Source organism: Otolemur garnettii, unplaced genomic scaffold (assembly GCF_000181295.1).
Source record: "Otolemur garnettii isolate 467f Iridium unplaced genomic scaffold, OtoGar3 scaffold00006, whole genome shotgun sequence".
Taxonomy (NCBI): domain Eukaryota; kingdom Metazoa; phylum Chordata; class Mammalia; order Primates; family Galagidae; genus Otolemur; species Otolemur garnettii.
In genome coordinates this window covers 31360985-31378707 of record NW_003852401.1, presented here as the reverse complement: position 1 = coordinate 31378707, position 17723 = coordinate 31360985, and the positions used below count along the sequence as shown (strand labels likewise).

Genomic DNA, 17723 nt, shown 5'->3' with positions numbered 1-17723 from the left:
TGTGGACTTTCTGCCATATACACACACAAAAAGTACATTGGTTTTGTTTGTTTTTTTACCTGAATTCTCAAAATAATAACAATTCATTGTAGAAAATTTTTAAAAAAACAATAAAGTTAAATATGGAAGTAAAAAAGCACAGATAATTTTGACCATTAATGAGATTATGTGAATTATTTATATCAAATAGTATTTAGTATTATTTATATATAGATAAACAAGTACTACACATTTATATGCAATATTATAGATTTTTATACAGATATATGTATACATGTAGGTAGATAGATAAATAGATATAAACTGGTTATATAGTGTTGTTTTTTTTTTTAAATCCTAACCATCCATTTCCTATCCTTTTTTTCTTCTTTTTTTAATACAGAGCCTTGCTCTCTCACCCAGGTAAAGTGAAGTGGTATCATTACACATAGTTCACTGCAGTCTCAAATTCCTGAGCTCAGGTGATCCTCCTGCTTCAGCCTCCCAAGTAGCTGGGACTATAAGTGTCCACAACCATCCCCAGCTAATTTTTCCATATTTTAGTAGAGGCAGAGTCTCACTCTTGCTCAGGCTGATCTTGAACCCCCAACCTCAAGCAATCCTTCTATCTCAGCCTCCCAGAGCACTAGAATTCCATGTGAGCCTTTCTGTTCAGCCTCCCATGCTTTTTAATGGTTACATGGCATTTTACATATAACTATACTATAATTGATATTTTTAAATTTGTTGTTAGTCCAATTGTGTCTTATTTATTATGATAAATATTGGGATAGCATTGAATGTAAATGAATGTCTTCATAGATAAGTCATAGTGATGTGAAGAAATTATTTCCTTACGATAAGTTTCTCGTAAGTTGAATTGCTCAGTCACAGAGAAGGTACCTCTTAAAAAGCCTATTCACTTGAATTATAAAAACATCTGTGAAAGCCAAACTGTGCAGGCTCTTGCATCAGATTCCGAGATACATACAATGCTAAAGTCAGGTGGAATTTTGAAATAATCAACCATAAGGTTTATATTTGATAAATGAAAAATTGAGTCTGTAAATTGAAATGAAGTTCTTTTGCAGCCAGAGAACAAATAAAGACAATGAATTGCACTTCTGGACAAAAATACTGTGTTAAGCTGAATTGTATATGGTTCCATCTGAGAGAGTTGGGTTACAAGTGATCCTGTATATCTTTCAAGTAATAAATTTATAGCCAAAGTATTATCACAAAAAACCTATGAACATAAACCAAGGTGAGAAAATTACTGGCTTGGAGCAGATTACTAGACCATGTAATGTAAGTTAGTATTTCCCAAGGCTTCCCTGAGCATGAGAGCTCTCAGCGTTTCTAAACAGTTCCCTGACTCATGGGGAGCAGAATGGCTTTTCCCAGAAGGGATTTAAACTGCTCTAATTCAGCACAAGGTAAGACCCTTACAAACTCCTCAGTGTTCTGCAACAGTTCAGAGAAGGATGTCTTTACTTTCATTTTAATTTTTACTGGCACCAGCTCGGCACCTGTGGCTCAAGAGGCTCAGGCGCCAGCCACATACACCTGAGGTGACGGGTTTGAATCCAGCCCAGGCTCACCAAAACAACAATGATGGCTGCCACCAAACAAAAATAACCAGGTGTTGTGGTGGGTACCTGTGGTCCCAGCTACTTGGGAGGCTGAGGCAGGAGACTCGCTTGAGCCCAGGAGTTGGAGGTTGCTGTGAGCTGTGATGCTATAGCACTCTACCCAGGGAGGATAGCTTGAGGCTCTGTCTCAAAAAAAAAAAAAAAAAAAATTTTTCAGTGGCACCATTTATCAATAAAACAAATAAAGAATTTCTAGAAAGAAATAGCATTGAATGCAGGGCCTGGGATAAGGGCATGTTAAGTCAAATCCACCATCTTATTTATAGTTATATTGTTAAGGTGATCCTCATTCAGTTTATATAAGTGCATTACCTGAGGTCAGATAAAAAGGCTCAAAAATTATTCATAAGTAAGAGGCAAATGACTGAAAGACCATCCAAATGAATTCTCAGTTGAATCATATTGTCTGATATTTTTAGGTAGTATTTATGTGTCAGGAACTCCACAAAATAATTTAAAAAGTATGATTCCATTTAATCATACCAGAATGCTGTGAGGTAGGCATTTTTATTCCTTCTTTATGATAAACTGAGGCTTAGGGGATATTAAATAATTTGTTCAGAGGCACATAGCTGGTCTCAGATCAATATCTGATCAACTTCAAAGCCATCAACCAAATTTTTATCATTTTGGAATTTCATTGTAATGCTTAAACCCAGAAATTTCAAAAACTCTGTAAAAACATGAATAATTCAAGTGCCAAACCTCTAGATCCTGTCTAGAGGGTGCTCCTGGGCTCAGACAGATTACTTGCAGTAGAACAGAGTTAGCAGGATGGGCTGAGTTATAGAATTAGAAGATAAACTGATGTCCTCTAGCTGGGAACATGAAGATACTATTCAGTGGCTCAGGGACACAGCATGGTCCAGCATGGACTCCTCAGTAAGGAGTCATCGACAGCCCACAAGGGGGTGAGAACATGGGAACAGGGCCAGTACAGGCTGCATTTGAAGGTCCACTGCATATGTGGACAGAGTCTATCTGCATTAACAGGATCCTACTCCCAACTTGGGTCAAAGAGCAAAGCCCCAAAGGCTGCATCATCCTAGCAGATGAGGCTGGGTTTGTCTTAAACTGGTGTTTCTTAAATTTGAGCAAACATCAGATAGAATCCCCCAAGCCCCTGTGGAAATGCAGCATTTCTGATTCAGTAGATCTGGGGCAAGGTGCTTTTCTAAAAGTTCCTAGGTGATGCTGCTAGCTCTCATCTGGGGCCATACTCAAGAGTCACTGCTTTGGAGCCACAGCCCAGGCCAGCCCATTTGTAGAGTGATTCCAACTGGGACTTGTGTGATGGTCAGGTGGTTCAGAGCAATAACAGAATTGATTCCCTCTGTGCTCCTGACTTGCACAGTGTTGGCAATCTGCCCCAAGTAACTAAACTTGCAGAGAAAGAATGGATGTTCCCAGGCTTTTCGTCCAGTAAGCACCATATGTCTTCCCTCTGGGTAGATGGCTGACTCTAGCACACCACAAAGGTCCAAAAATAAAACAAGACCATTTCCAAACCCTTGACTCTTACGGACCTCAGCCCAAATCTAGATGAGCTCTTTTGTTGCTGGCAGCTTACAGGCTTCATACTAGGGTGAGCAGCCATTAGTGAGTTTATTATACTTAGTTCAGGTGAATAATTTTATTATCTCTGGTTTCAGGAAAACCAATTTTTCCCCCCAAGCATTTGCTATTTTAGAGGCAATTAAACAAATACATCACAAATTGATTTATATGTTTAAGTATTGCTTTAAAAATCTTAAAATTTAATCTCAAGTATAAGGACTGAGAACAAAACCTCATAAAGAACGAATGAAGATAAATACATTCAGAAAAGAAATCAGATGATTGCTGCAACAAAATATTAAGCAATAATAATAGTAATAATGCGAAGAAAGTAACATTCACATTGTCATATAGAAGTATGTCTATTATAGAATACTTTGATCAGTTAACTTCTTATTTTGTTTTTCCCAAAGTCTCAAAAAAAAAATAGACAACTAATATTTGTAAATAAAAGTAAAAGATAATTTCAAAAAAACAGATCATTGAATTTTATAGTACATATGTAATTGGTTTCTTTCCATATTTATTTCATGTTTAGGAAGAGCTTTTGTGTTTATTGGACAAAGTATTACATTTCCATTTCTAATGTATTTACAGAGAAGCAGTTCTTTTGTAATAGGCTCTAAATTTCAACCAATAACAGATTTCTAGATTAGAAAAGGATCTTAGAAATTATTTACATCAGATGTTAGCAGACTTTTCCTATAAAGGGCCAGATAGTAAATATTTCACATTTTGTGAGCCATGCGATCTCTGTTAAAAATACTGAACTCTGTTTTAGTTCAAAATAGTCATAGACAATACATCAAAGAATGAATGTAGCTGTATTGTAATAAAAATGTATTTAGAAAAACCACTGGCAGCCCAGATTTGGGGCACAGGCCACCGTATGTTGACCCCAATCTAGTTTATTTCATTAATTTATTTGTAAGGAAACTAAAATCTCATGACACTGGCTCACCCAGCTGGAAAATGGTAGGGCCAAGTCTACTACTCAAGGTCGAATCCCAGTGAAATGTTTCCACCACAAAACTACTAGTACAATAGGGCCCTCCTGTATCCTTTTCGTGCATTGGGCCAGTTTACACATCAGAGATATTATTCTTCCAGCTGTCTCTGCTGCAAACATAGTATGGAACCAGGGATTCCCAGGGCATCTTTTGTGGTTTTCTAGTCAACTAGTTTTAAAACACTTTATCTCAAATCACCCTCAAGAGGTTTGTGTGCGTGTGAGACAGTAAGGGAAGTAGACTTCCAAAGGGTTGAGTTCTCCTTCATATTCATTAGTTTGATGGAGTCAGTCTCCAGAGGCCAAGGTTGAAGGTTTGATTCTTGAAATGACACAGAGCAAGACTGTTCCAAGGCCACAGATAGCATAAGCCACACAATATCTGTGATCGTTCAGGACTTCAGGGGAAAAGTGTGGATAGCTCAGAGCAAAGTAAGTCCATAGAAACAGAAAGACTCAGATTTCATGTTCGCAAGATAAGAAGTATTTCATGATGGACACATTGTTTTTATTGTTGATTTTAGAAAAAAACTGTCAACGAAACCTTTTTTGCATTTTGTGAGCTTTATCTTTCTAAAAAATCTGCCAACTATTGAACACTCTTTCATAATTTTAACAGTATCTTTGTAGGGGCCTGGGCCCCCAGAACTTTTGCTGGGATCTGCTCTGAGGGTAGTTGACCTGAGAAAAAACTCAGACTCAGTTATCTCAGGTGAAATGACCAATAGGAGCCTCTGAGAGGCAGACACTATGGCTAGCAGTGTCTCAAGCGCAGCTAGCATGTTCAGCACCAGCCCATTCTCTCAAAGGTCTCTTATTCAGTCAAAAACCGTAAATCATATTGAAAACGTAAGGTGTGAAATTAATGCTAGGTATTCAAAGTGCCTCAAGTAATCATTTATAGTCAAAAGAAGGGAAACAAAAGAAAGTAAAATCATGTAAGCATTTCATGTGATTACAACATACACTTTTACAAATTGGAGTAGGCTTGCCTAAATCGCTTCAGTGATTTCTAGCTATACCTGGGCATGACTCAGGTGATTAGTGCCAAGCATGACTCAGGTGATTAGGGCCAAGCATTCTGTTTTTAGCCACCAAGTAATAATAGTGCCTTCTGCAGCACCTAGGGGGAGAGGGGCACAGGAACCTGGACTCTGGTCAAACAGGACCTCCTGAATGCTAGCTCTGAGCCTGCAGGGTGCCAGACATCCTGTGTAAACCATCAGGCTAGCCTTGAGGAGTTTGAAGAACTTGAACTCTGGTCAACGAACCTTTCCAGATATGCCTGGCCCAAACTACACTACAAACCTAACTCCCACATATATTGAATGAAATTATGTCGCAATTATCCAGGTTATCATTGTCCAGTTTATAATTTCATTATGTATCATCTTATTGCTTTATCTGGAGGTTATGACCAGATAAACCACTCCGGTTATGTCCCTTGCTGTTCACTGTCTGAGGCTATTGTTACAAGGCAAATTGCTTCTGTCTTTCACTTGAATAGGAAAGTTCTATGGCCTTTTGGGAACATGGTGATTTTGAAGTCTGTACTCATGAGACTCTTGAGACAAAGCACTTAAAAATTGGGAATATTTTTTGGAGTTCCAGATCAGGGATGGATTCTATGTTCTTACAAATATATGTTTGAGTTCTGTGGTTTAAAAAGAACAGAGACTCCCTCAGGTCATCTTTTTTATGTGTGTGCATCAGGGGAGGGAGTTTTATGGGGATGCGTGTGGTCTGAGGCACAGCTGGAGATGTTAAGGTCTGGGCAGTGCTGGAGACCTGCCCGTCTCTTGTTCTCTTTTCCATGGTCTCCTTGTGCCTCTGCAGCCCATTCCATATGTGCTGCTCTCTTGTTCTCTTATTTCCAGTGAGTCTGTGTCTTCTGAATTCTTTATCCCAGATTAGATAGGAGAGAGTTTTGTTGCCTTTGTTTATTATCATTAATTCTACTGATAGACACTTTCTGGCTAGGATGCTTAATATTACCAGGAGGTCTCTGGATGAGCCACCCTCGCACAGACACCCTCTTCTGTTGCATTGATGTCCTCTCTGAAGAAAGAGCAGCCTGGAACTGCTGAGCATAATTCTATCCAGGACATGGACATGGGACATTGAGTTGAATGACTTCTTAAACTTTTGTCATAAGCTTTTTCTATATTTGTTTTGTTTTAAAGTAAATTCACATTTTTGTTTAAAAACTTTCAAATGTCTAAAACTTAAGAAAAAAACGTCATAAGTTATCACTCACATCTAAGTTATTAATATTTTGCTGATTACTTTCTAGTCTTTCTGTACAGTTTCATATAAAGCTGACACAGATAGTGAATTATAATTTTATATGTTTTTGTTTAACATTAAAGCATAATTTTTACTCATTTATATAAATGGTCCTTCATAATTAATTATAATTAGCTGCAACATCTCTCATGGCACAGATATATCGCATTACTTACCTAATGTTAAACATGTAGATGGTTTCATCTTTGTTAAAATTTATCAGCATTTAGATTATTTGGGGGAGAAAAATTCCTAGACATAGACTTACAGAGTCAAACAGAATGAAATTTGAGAAAGCTTTTGACACGTGTCATCAAACTGTTTCTCTGAAAGGTTGCTCCGATGTTTACTCCACCCACGGTGTGTAAGAGAGCCTGTCTTGCCACACCTCCAGAGCATTGAATGACAGCATTTTAAAATGTTTTAATATGTTAAGAAAAATGCTTTCTAATCATTTTACTTATCTCTGATTATTTATCGTATTGATTATTCTGTTCTTGACGCTGAATGAAAGTCATCATGCCTAGTCGGAACCACTAGTCTTTCCATTTCCTCTCTGCGAGATACTAAACCAATGAGCCTTTGTACACTGAATTTGGCATCAGTGGCAATGTCCTCACTCTGATCTTCAACCAACGCAGGATCTGGTAGACCAGCTGTTGGGTTGGATCATTTATCACATTTATTAAAAAAGCCTCCAAAGTCACTGTTGCATAAAACACTGGTGCCTGGTGTCAGAGGAGACCCCAGTATTGTGTCTAACTCGATCTTTATCTTTGCCAGGTGAATGGCTGTGCATGGTTTACATTTTTTAAGATGTATCTCACATCTTTGTCTTAAAACATGCCTTCCTATGTTGCAGAGTGCTCTTTCATTAAATGATTGAAGTTTCTGTTTGGGTTGGTAGATGTATTTGAAAACTATGTTTTTATATTCTGTGACAATAGGATCTCATAGTGAAATACTTACGATGGCATTACCATGTGTTAAGTATGAAATGAATTAACATAAGGCCTTTCTGAGAAAATGACTTTATTTTATCATCATAACTAAATATATTTGAAATGTAATTCATATAATATTCTGAAATAGTAAATAAAATAAAAAATCAAACAATATAATTCATAAGTACTTTAAAAATAATATCTTACCAAATTGAATAGTTTACAGAGATTAAATTTGTATTTTTGAATAGTGATTTTCAACCAGTGTGCTGTAACACACTGATGTGCCTTGAGAGGATTTTACATGTATCACAGAAATTTTTAAAGATCATAATTATTTTTGAAAAAAGTTCAAAGCACAATATGTATATGCTTTGTATATTCTTTTCTTTGCTCTTTTTTTTTAACCAACATAAGTGTGGTACCGAAGTTTAACTGTAGATTCAAATATGCCAAGAGATAAAAGGGGTGGAAAAACACTGTTTTAGAAAGATCAAGTTAAAAAGACGAGTTTCATTTTATAATGTGATTCATAGGACCATTTGTACATCAAATAATAATTCTACAAACAATTGTCAGATCTTTTATTAACTAAAAGTATTCTGCCTGTAAACCCAGAACTTTAAGATGAGTTGATGCAGTATAAACCATTTTTGAGTTTAAAAACTGAATCACAGCATGCAATCCATCTGGGGGCCATGTATTTGGAAATCTGCCACTCTGAACTAAGAGCACCCCAGCCCACAAGCAGTTATAACTGAGCCACTTTATCCTGATGGCATGTGCCTGATACAATATTGTGTTATCGACCACACCATTGGCCTAATTACAAAGCTAAGATAGCCTCAGGTTTTGAACAAGCCTCAAATCTTACTCAAATCCTTACTAAACCTTTGGGTGCTGACCCCTCTGCAAGTGTTAAAGCCGTCTTGCTTCAGTGCCATAAAGAACACCTTCAAGGGCTCCATCATCCTGCTATGTTGCCTGTCAAATTTCTGTGCCTTGCTAGGTGAACCGATATGAAGGAACTACTACAAACAAGATTATTTTTTCTATTCTCAATCATGCTTAAAATGTAATTCCCATTCCCTTCTTTTCTAAGTTTTACAAGTGTGGATCACATGTTCATGGGTCTTTAAAAAATAAAATGCACCCCTTGTTCTCCAAGCAGGGAGGAAAGTGGAGGTAGCCCAAGGAGTGACTCCTGCAGAGAGAGAAAAGAAACACTTTCCGTGGGTCCTGATCTATCATTTCCTGGAGGGAACTCTGCTGTCATGGCAGAAAATGGTTGGTGTAACCATTGGAATAATGAGAAAGCACTGCCTTATATCAGTGGCTGTTATACAAAATGTCATAAATCCCTCAAGCCTGGAGGGTGCCATTCATCTAGACACATGCTGTGTGTCTGCTGTGTTCTTTCTGAGCCGAGACAACAGATTGGCCGAGAATTTCATTTTTATTGTCAGAAAACATGTCATAATTACCGTCCTGATTAGTTTCACTGGTGATTTCATAACTATTTTAGTCTAGTATCTTTCATATTGAAATTATTAAAAATCTAAAGTTTTTCTCTAGTTCTCCCATATTTTTAAAGAATTATACTTCTACCTATGTTAATAATGATCTGAAAGTTAGGATCATTTAATTTAATTACAGAATCAGAAGAAAGAAACTAAACAACTGGAACTTATTATTTACCCCGTTGGTAGTTTAAATGTACCAATGACAGTAGATTATAGCTAACAGCATTCTTTCTAGGAAGGAATTATGTTTGCAGTGCCTACAGTAATGCAGGAAAAGGTAAAATGTATGTAGGAGATGGAAATGAACTAGGCAGGTTTATTTATAAAAAAGGGTTTGTGTGAAGGAAATTGGCAATATGGAGGGCTGACAATAAAATTCACAAACTCGTCCTAGGAAAGGTGCTACATACTTCATTGCTGAAAATCATTATGGTCGCCTTTGAAATACTCCTCTTGGGCAGCTATTTGCTGATGCCTGTGCCTAGTCCAGCTTCAAAGCAATTTTCAGACTTGTCTGCTGGAATGATCATCAAAGCTGATATCATACAGCACACAAAAACAGGCAACGATAATGAATGCCATTTGGCAAGGTACTGCCATACATCAACATGAACACAGCTGTGAGATACTGATATACCAGGGTCTGAAACCTCACTGGGTTGTTTGTACAGTGTTGTTAATGTAAGCGCACGATGGCAAGGTATCAAGCACAATTATCAGATTTCATATGATGACAGCTTTAATGACCATTCCAGAAAAAGAGTTCCAAAATTGTTTTGAAGGGTAGGCCACGCACGGGCATCAGTACATAGCTTCCCAAGGGGAGTACTTCAAAAGCTACCATAGTTATATTCAGCAATGAGGTATGTGACACTTTTTCTAGGATGAGTTCTTGAACTGAATTTTCAGACCTACTATATTTCTGCCTTTGGAAATGAAGCATGATGTAAAATAAACAGGTGCAGTGTGACTGTCATGGAGTAGAGACTCAACATTGAGCAGAGCTCTGTTTTCTTTCTAGGATGGGCTCATTCTTTGCTCCCAGCCTCCCTGGCATCAATATCCTCCGATTCCACACATCCATGTACTTCCGGTGCTGGGCCGTGATGTGCTGCAACGTTCCCAAGGCCCGAGTCTTCAAAGCTTCCAGATCCAACAACTTCTACCTGGGCATGCTCCTGCTCATCCTCTTCCTGTCCACCATGCCAGTCTTATACATGATCGTGTCCCTCCCGCCATTCTTTGATTGTGGCCCCTTCAGGTCTCTTATCTTTGAATTTGACTTAGGCATAGTGTTTTATCAGGAGTGGAGTTGGGAATGGCTGCTTGCTGAATTAGAAGTTAATGGGTTTTTTTTCAAACATTTTTGATCAATAGAAATAAGATCCTTTGGAGGGAATTCAGGCTCATAATATGACAAGATTCTTAAGCAAGTTTCATCTATTTTCTCATTTGAGAATCACAAAAATGTATACTGCTCCAGGCTCTGCCTGGGTGAAATAAGGACGATGAACCTGAGCTGTGTGTGTATTTAGGGATAGCTAAAAGCAAGGTTTGATGGCTCTAGCCTGGGTGTGAGAGTTTTCCTGATGCTAGGCCATCACTTGCAGACATAGTCAGCTATTGCTACTTCTCAAGTGAACCACCACAATAAAAAGACAGGGAGAATTCCTCACACATTACCTAGAAAATTGAATCACTATTAAGTATAATAATGAATTACTATAAAGTGGATCACACAAATTTTCATTCAAGTTTTGATTCAAAGGCTACATGCTGGGAGAAAAATTAAGCTGTTTGGTGTTCCTCCTATATTCTCCCCAAGTATCATTCAAGTGAGCAATCAAGAGTCCGGAAGCCTCTTTGATCCAAGTTGGAGATGTGTATGTCTACAGTTCTCTATGACAGAATTCTCTTTATGGCACGTATCAGAAGGCAAAGTCCCTAGGATTCGGGAGGGTGAAATTTCATTCCCTTAAGGGCTTTAGAAATGAGTCTACCACAAACCCCTCCAAAAATCTCTGCAGGATAAGTCACCAACCAGCATATACTTGAGCTATCGCAACTTTTCAGTGGAGGGAATGAGAATGTGAAAAGTCGTGTGAGTGACAAGGATGATGCTGTAAGAACCAAATATAATTTCCCCACCACGCTGTTGCGCCCAACTTATTTAATTAAAGTCAAAAGGTTCATTGCCCAAGGACTAAGTATAAAAAAGGCATTTTCACTCCAATAGACTGTTATTGCTTTATGAGAAAACAAAGAAAATGTTTAGCCAGCCGATAAAGCAAATGAGCGGGAGTTCTGTCATACTCAGGAATGATGTTAACAAGCTCTGTCCATTTCTCTCTCTGTGTGTGTGTTTCCAAGTAGACTGAGGTAATTAATACAGATTACAGACAATGGCATGTGGAAACTAAATATAAAATTACAGTTCTGAAGAAAACATTTGCCTTAATAAACCCTTAATAAATATCAGAATACAAAGTTCAGGAGAGTTTAGTTAATTGCAAATTACCTGCACAACTTAGTATCCAGGATGAATTTTAGATGTGCATTTAATTTAATTAGAAGCTGATCCTTCTCAGTAAAATGTGGAAAAGTACTTTAGCTGCCCACAACAGAAACAATACAGCACAAACACAGAGCTGGGAATACTTACTGCAGGCACATTCAAATAATACTGTGTCAGACACAATGGCTGCCCAATTATGGCTTTTTAAACCCTAACTCCACTGGTTTTCCTTATGTTACACTCTGAGTTACTCTGATTTTCTACTGAGAACTTAGTTTGCACCTAAGGCACCTAACTCTTTGACCAAGAGTTTCCTGATTGGCAAACAGGCAAAATTACTGCTTGTGTATCATTATTTAGAAATTAAGGAGTACCGAGAAAGTAGTCTCTCTATGATATTCACATAGTTTATTTTCCCGCCAGTTTCCTTGTTTTGGAGCAAAAGAATGTTTGCTTTGTTTATACATCTGGAATTAAAAATTTGAAAGTGTTGTTCTGCTCTACAAACAGGGTAAGAAAACAAGCATGAGCGTCCTGGCTTGCCATCCTTAGGAACGCTGAGTTTGAGGTGGTTTGCCGAACCTGCCTGGTGAAGGGTACCTGACCCTATTTGGTTTCAAGCAAGCAGAAAATAGGCAAATACAAATTTGAAGTAGGTTAGTGGAGACATCACAGTGATGGCAGTTGCTTTTATTGTCTATTTTTATATTTTTAATTTATTTCAAAATATTAAGGGGGTACAAACGTTTTTGATACATAGATAGCTTTTATAATGCTTGAGTTAGGACTGTTAGCTCACCCATCACCCACATAGCATTCGTTGTACCCATTTGGTATCAGGTGTTTTTCTTACTAATTTAGCTGACTTGTAGAACTTGGTGACAGAGTATTTTCATCTGAGTCCAGGACACAGTAGTCTAGAATTCTGATGTATGGTGAATGATGTCTCTTACTGTGCACCAAGCACCAGAGGACATGCGGGGAAACCCACATCTCGAGCATTAACTCTAGTCCTGTGGTGCTCACAGGCCAGTGGGAAGACAGGCAGGTCTTCTCATTCACTCTTCTCATCCAGAGGGGACAGAGCTTTGTCTGCAGCCAACCTATCAATTGATGGTAGTGGCACATCCCTGGAATGTACAGTCATAGACAGCTGGAAAGGACTTCTGAAAATATTGTGAAAAACACACTTTGGCTAACATGGCAGGAGAATGGATTGCCAGGAACTGGGAGTTGCTTCTATAACATGTGTATAATTTGGAGGGCTGGACTCCTTTCTTCAGTAAGAGCCTGACCTGGAAAATGTACCCAAGAATCCCCAGGGTCTCCAGTGGCTCTGCATCACTTCACACTGGATGCTGAGAAGACCTCTGTGGGGCGGAAGGGATAATTTTGTCAAATTCCAGTCTCTACTCTCCCCACTCTGACCACATTCATCAATCATATCCTGAGATGCAGGAGAATAAAGGATGAGATATTTTTTCTGGTCCCTTTTACCCACCTCCTTCCCTTGTGGCTGAGGGTGGGGGGATGGACAATGACAGTGGAGTGGTGAAGAAGGAACCTTATTAGAGTTAGTTGATATAATTGTATATTGTCTCTAAGCTTCATCCCTCCTTACATATCTTAGATTTTGCAAATTAGTGTATAGCTCTTTAATTTGTGAAGCAAAATTTGTACCCGTGTTGCAATATTGCAATCACTCTTTGCTTATTGAAAAATAGCATTAGATCAGGAAAAAAAAGACATCTGATTTGGTACTTGTACGTAAACTTTATTTAGCAACTGAAAATATTTAAGGATTGAAAAACAAAAGCAAAACCAAACATTATATTAAATGTTACAACCACCTTTGTTCTGATGATGCATACAATTGTGTGAAATCCAATCCAAAATCTTCTCTGAGAATTTATCTTTTTATAGTAAAATAAACAAGTGCATACAGAAAAAAATAACTTGGCATAGAGGGTATTGCCAGACAATTCTGGATATTCCATACCTAGTTAAGACATAGTGCTCTCATTTCTCCAGTTTATAGGAACTACTTCTTATATTAACGGGTCTTAGCAGCGGAGCTGAGCTGGTGCTCATTAAGGCCTGTGTAGGGAGCAACACAGAGAGAAACGAGCTCATCACTTGTGTGGTTGCCTATTGAAGTCTCTGATCAGGGGGCCTTGTGGAAAATGATGGAAGCCATTGTGTGGAGAGAGATATTAGATTATTTGTAGATTTTGTTCTGATAGGCCGTTCAGTCCTTGGGTTCATTTCCAAGGTTAACTACAAACTGAGTGCCCTGTTCACTCAGCCCAAAGAGAGTCCTCTCCTGAGGAGCAGAGGCAGATGTTGGAACTATGTACAAATGTATTTCTTTCTTTTTTTTTTTTTTCCGAGACAGAGCCTCAAGCTGTCCCCCTGGGTAGAGTGCAGCGGCATCACAGCTCACAGCAACCTCCAACTCCTGGGCTCAAGCGAGTCTCCTGCCTCCACCTCCCAAGTAGCTGGGACCACAGATGCCCGCCACAACACCTGGCTGTTTTTTGGTTGCAGCCATCATTGTTGTTTTGGCGGGCCTGGGTTGGATTTGAACCTGCCACCTTAGGTATATGTGGCTGGCACCTTAGCCACTTGAGCCACAGGTGCCAAGCCAAACGAATGCATTTCAATCAAAATCTTAGAAATACAGTTTTAAAAATCTGAAGCTGTGGTTAATTTTCTATCTGCTTTGACTATATATTTATGTGGTCGCATTTCTCATATATAATCTATTATGGTGACAAGGAGTCAAAATAACAGGAGTTGGAGCTAACCGTCAGATTCCTAACCTGAAGGAGGGCCTGGGCAGTGTTGGGAAAAGATTTCTGGTTTTCTTGCTGTCCTCATGTTTTTTTCATATGTTCATAATAAAATCTCCCCCCCCCCTTTTTCTTTCCAGTGGCAAAAATAGACTGTTTGAAGTCATTGGAGAGACCCTGGAGCATGATTTCCCAAGCTGGATGGCCAAGATCCTGAGTCAGCTTTCTAACCCCGGCCTGGTCATTGCTGTCATCTTGGTGATGGTGTACGTGCTTTCTCTACTCTAGAAAGAGCCTCTGTGATGTTCTTCTGGCTTCTTTAAGTTTTGTCTTTTCCAGCTCTCTCACTGGAGGGCTGCGCTGTAACCTCACCACACTCAACACGGATTCCATGGTGGTGAGAGGCTGAAATCCATGAACTGCGTTCTGATCCTGTTGGATGCAATTCACAGCCATCTGCATCTGCCTCTGCTTGCCGGGATTATAAGATTTGTTCCCAAGTAACCAAAATGATTAACTGTAAACAACTAAAACAAGGGACACATAAATGCTAAATACTAAATCTAATCAGCACATGGAGCTTCCCCCAAACCCGGCCTTACCTCTTGTTCCACAAAACAGATGGCTGTGAACATACAGAAATAATGAGCTTCTAAGTTAATATTCCCCTTGGGGGCTCTAAAGGCTGTATTTTAGGGCTAGCAGCTTAAGGGGTCTAAAAATTGCCCTGTCCTTGTTCCTAGAGGGGTGTGTATCCATGGCAATAGAATCAGAGGATGGGAGAGTCTTGGGAAGTCCCTGAGTCTCTCCCTCAAAGTCAGAAGTGATTTCCAAAGGGGGACTTGGAGGAAGACTTTTGTTCCCACATAACTTTCATTGCCCTGTGACTCTTGGCCACCATGGACAAACTTATATTCTAAGTAAAAATATATCCTTGCTGTGAAAGAGTCCAGAACAGTGCCCTGCCCTTGCTTTCAGCCCCTGAGCACCTCCTAACAGAAAGTGTAGAGCTGGCCCTGCTCTCAGTCAAGGAGGGCAGCTATCAAACCACCCTCAGGGATGCTTTAGGGACGGAGTTGATGCAAAGGGTTGGGTTTGTCTAAATAAAAGTCAAAGGAGGAAACGTCAGGGAGGAAAATCCCCGTGTTTTCAAGTAAAGGAGCTGTAATGAGGGCCAGGATCATCTTCCTCATTTCATAGGTTGAGAAACTGACTTACAGGAGGAAAGTGATTTTCCTAATGAGAAAGATGGTAGAATGGTGATATCAGACTTAACATAGATCCTGTGACAGTAAATCCAGGGTTCACTCTTTCACACCATGATGTCTTCTCTCAGCATGAGCTAGTAACCTGTAGGAATAGTTAGACAGTAAACTGTATTGCTAATAATATTACAGAACTTCAATCTTGATGTTAAGAATCTGATAGTAAATCTCTGGCACAGATGCAGTAAAAATGACCTGCTGGATGCAGTGTTTTCACCAGCTGACCTTTGAAGTGATTCTCTTTATCTGCGCTTTAATGGGACTGTGGCTTCTGAGGAAAGGTTGATGAGTATCCTGTGCCCTTTGAGAGTCAGGATCCTTTAGTAGCATAACTGGGATTTTGTCCTAAAAGCACACACAAAAATATGTAATGTCAGATTTAGTTAATATATTCTTAGTTTATTGAGAAAGAAACCAGTTTGTAAGCGAAGGAGCAACATAGTTCCAATGCCACTACATAGATTTAATCAACTGTCTCAAGAGTGTAGAAAAGGAACTAGCACTGCCTTTGTTCCAGGCATCATCTACCCACTGAGTGCTTTAATTCCTATGACCTCAAACACTGGGTTCCTTTAGTCCTAGTTCCAATAGCACATTGAAGATCTGCCTGGAATAATAAAGTGACTAGTAAGTGGAATTCAAACTCATGTCTTCTATCCCCATCACACAAGACAGGATGAGTCTGGGGTCAGCTGGAATGTCAGAAGGGCTAGAAGGCATGTGTCAAGAATGGTACAGACCAAGGGTCTGCATACTTTGCTTACAGGGCGAGAGAGCAGACATTTTATGCCAAGAGGAAGAATTAAGAACCTGGTCTAAGGACTGACATCACCATTTAGAGATGTAAAACCATTCTTAGTTTAGCAGCTTTACAAAACAGTTTGGGAGCCAGATTTGGCCTGGACGCCCTCATTTGCTGGCCCTTGATCTGGACAAGCTGGTACAAAAATGGCAGCATGTATGGGTCACATAGGTGTCCTGAAAAGTGGATGTTAGCGCTGAGGTTTTGAATAAAAATTTCAATTTATTATTGATGTGATTTTTTAAAATCCTGAGATCTCATCTTTTACTTTATGGTCCCATGCAGTTGGCTTGCATTTTATTACCTTTAATTAGAGAATATTACAAACATTTATAATTTCCCCAGTGGCTCATATCAAATCAGCTCAAGTGTTTGGGGTTTTTTTTTTGTTTTTTTTTTTTTTTTATGTCTGAGTCAAGTTCGGGTTAACTCTTGGCAGATAGTTTCATTCTTTGGAGACTAACAAATGATTTGTGAGATGTATTAATAGACAAAATAAGGTGTATTAATAGAAAAATGTGTATGGTTAGTGAATTCCAGAACTAAGAGTGACTTATGAGATTTTTAAATTCATCTTCCAAATCCAGGAATTTCTGTAAAAACAAATCTTTAAAATACACGAACCTACAGGCACATTCCTGCATACACACTTAGTGAGCACTTACTATATGCTAGATAGTGCCCTGGATGCTTTCATGTGTAGCATTTCAGTCAAACTCTTGTCACTCCTAAGAAATAAACAAACCCTGCAAAACCACATCAATAATTGTGTTGCCAGCACCAGATGGCTCATAAAGGATATTATAGGATATTCTCTGTCATGTTGTAGAGTAGAGGAAATGTGTTCAATAGCCAGTTATTTGCAACAAAGTGTGATATTCATTATCTTTTAATTTTTACAGCATTTTTTATTTGTCCATGTTGCCTTAAGTGAAGATATATGCATACTTATATTTTGCAGAATTAACTAACTATAATTTGCTCTTTCTAGAACATAAATGTTGTTTAAAATCTAAGACTATTCCTTTATAAAATGGTTTCTTTTTGAGGAAGGTGAAATTCAAACAATAAAACAATACACCCAATGGAAAAAGATCCCTGTTCATTAATTATGCCTGTGAGGATTATATTATTATTGGTAAAGGCCAAAGGATGGAATTTAAGGCAGAAAGTCATTTTCCTTTTTATTTGACATATTCCATAAACTTCAGTAGATTTTTCCATTCTCTTAGATGCCATCAATAAAAAACATTACTTCAGTTATAATTTAAATTGATGTCAGTATATTTCCAAGAAGCAGCAGCTAGCATTAGGTAATGTGAATGGTGGACAGAGCACCAGGCTGGGGATTAGGAGCCCTGGGACCCAGCTTTCCAGTTTCTTCCCTGTGTTATTCTGA

The 17723-nt window shown here is 38.7% G+C and overlaps 1 pseudogene; it reads left to right on the top strand.

The window, feature by feature from the left end:
- LOC100940775 overlaps nucleotides 1-17723 on the top strand; it is a 49633-nt pseudogene that overhangs the window by 16645 nt on the left and 15265 nt on the right.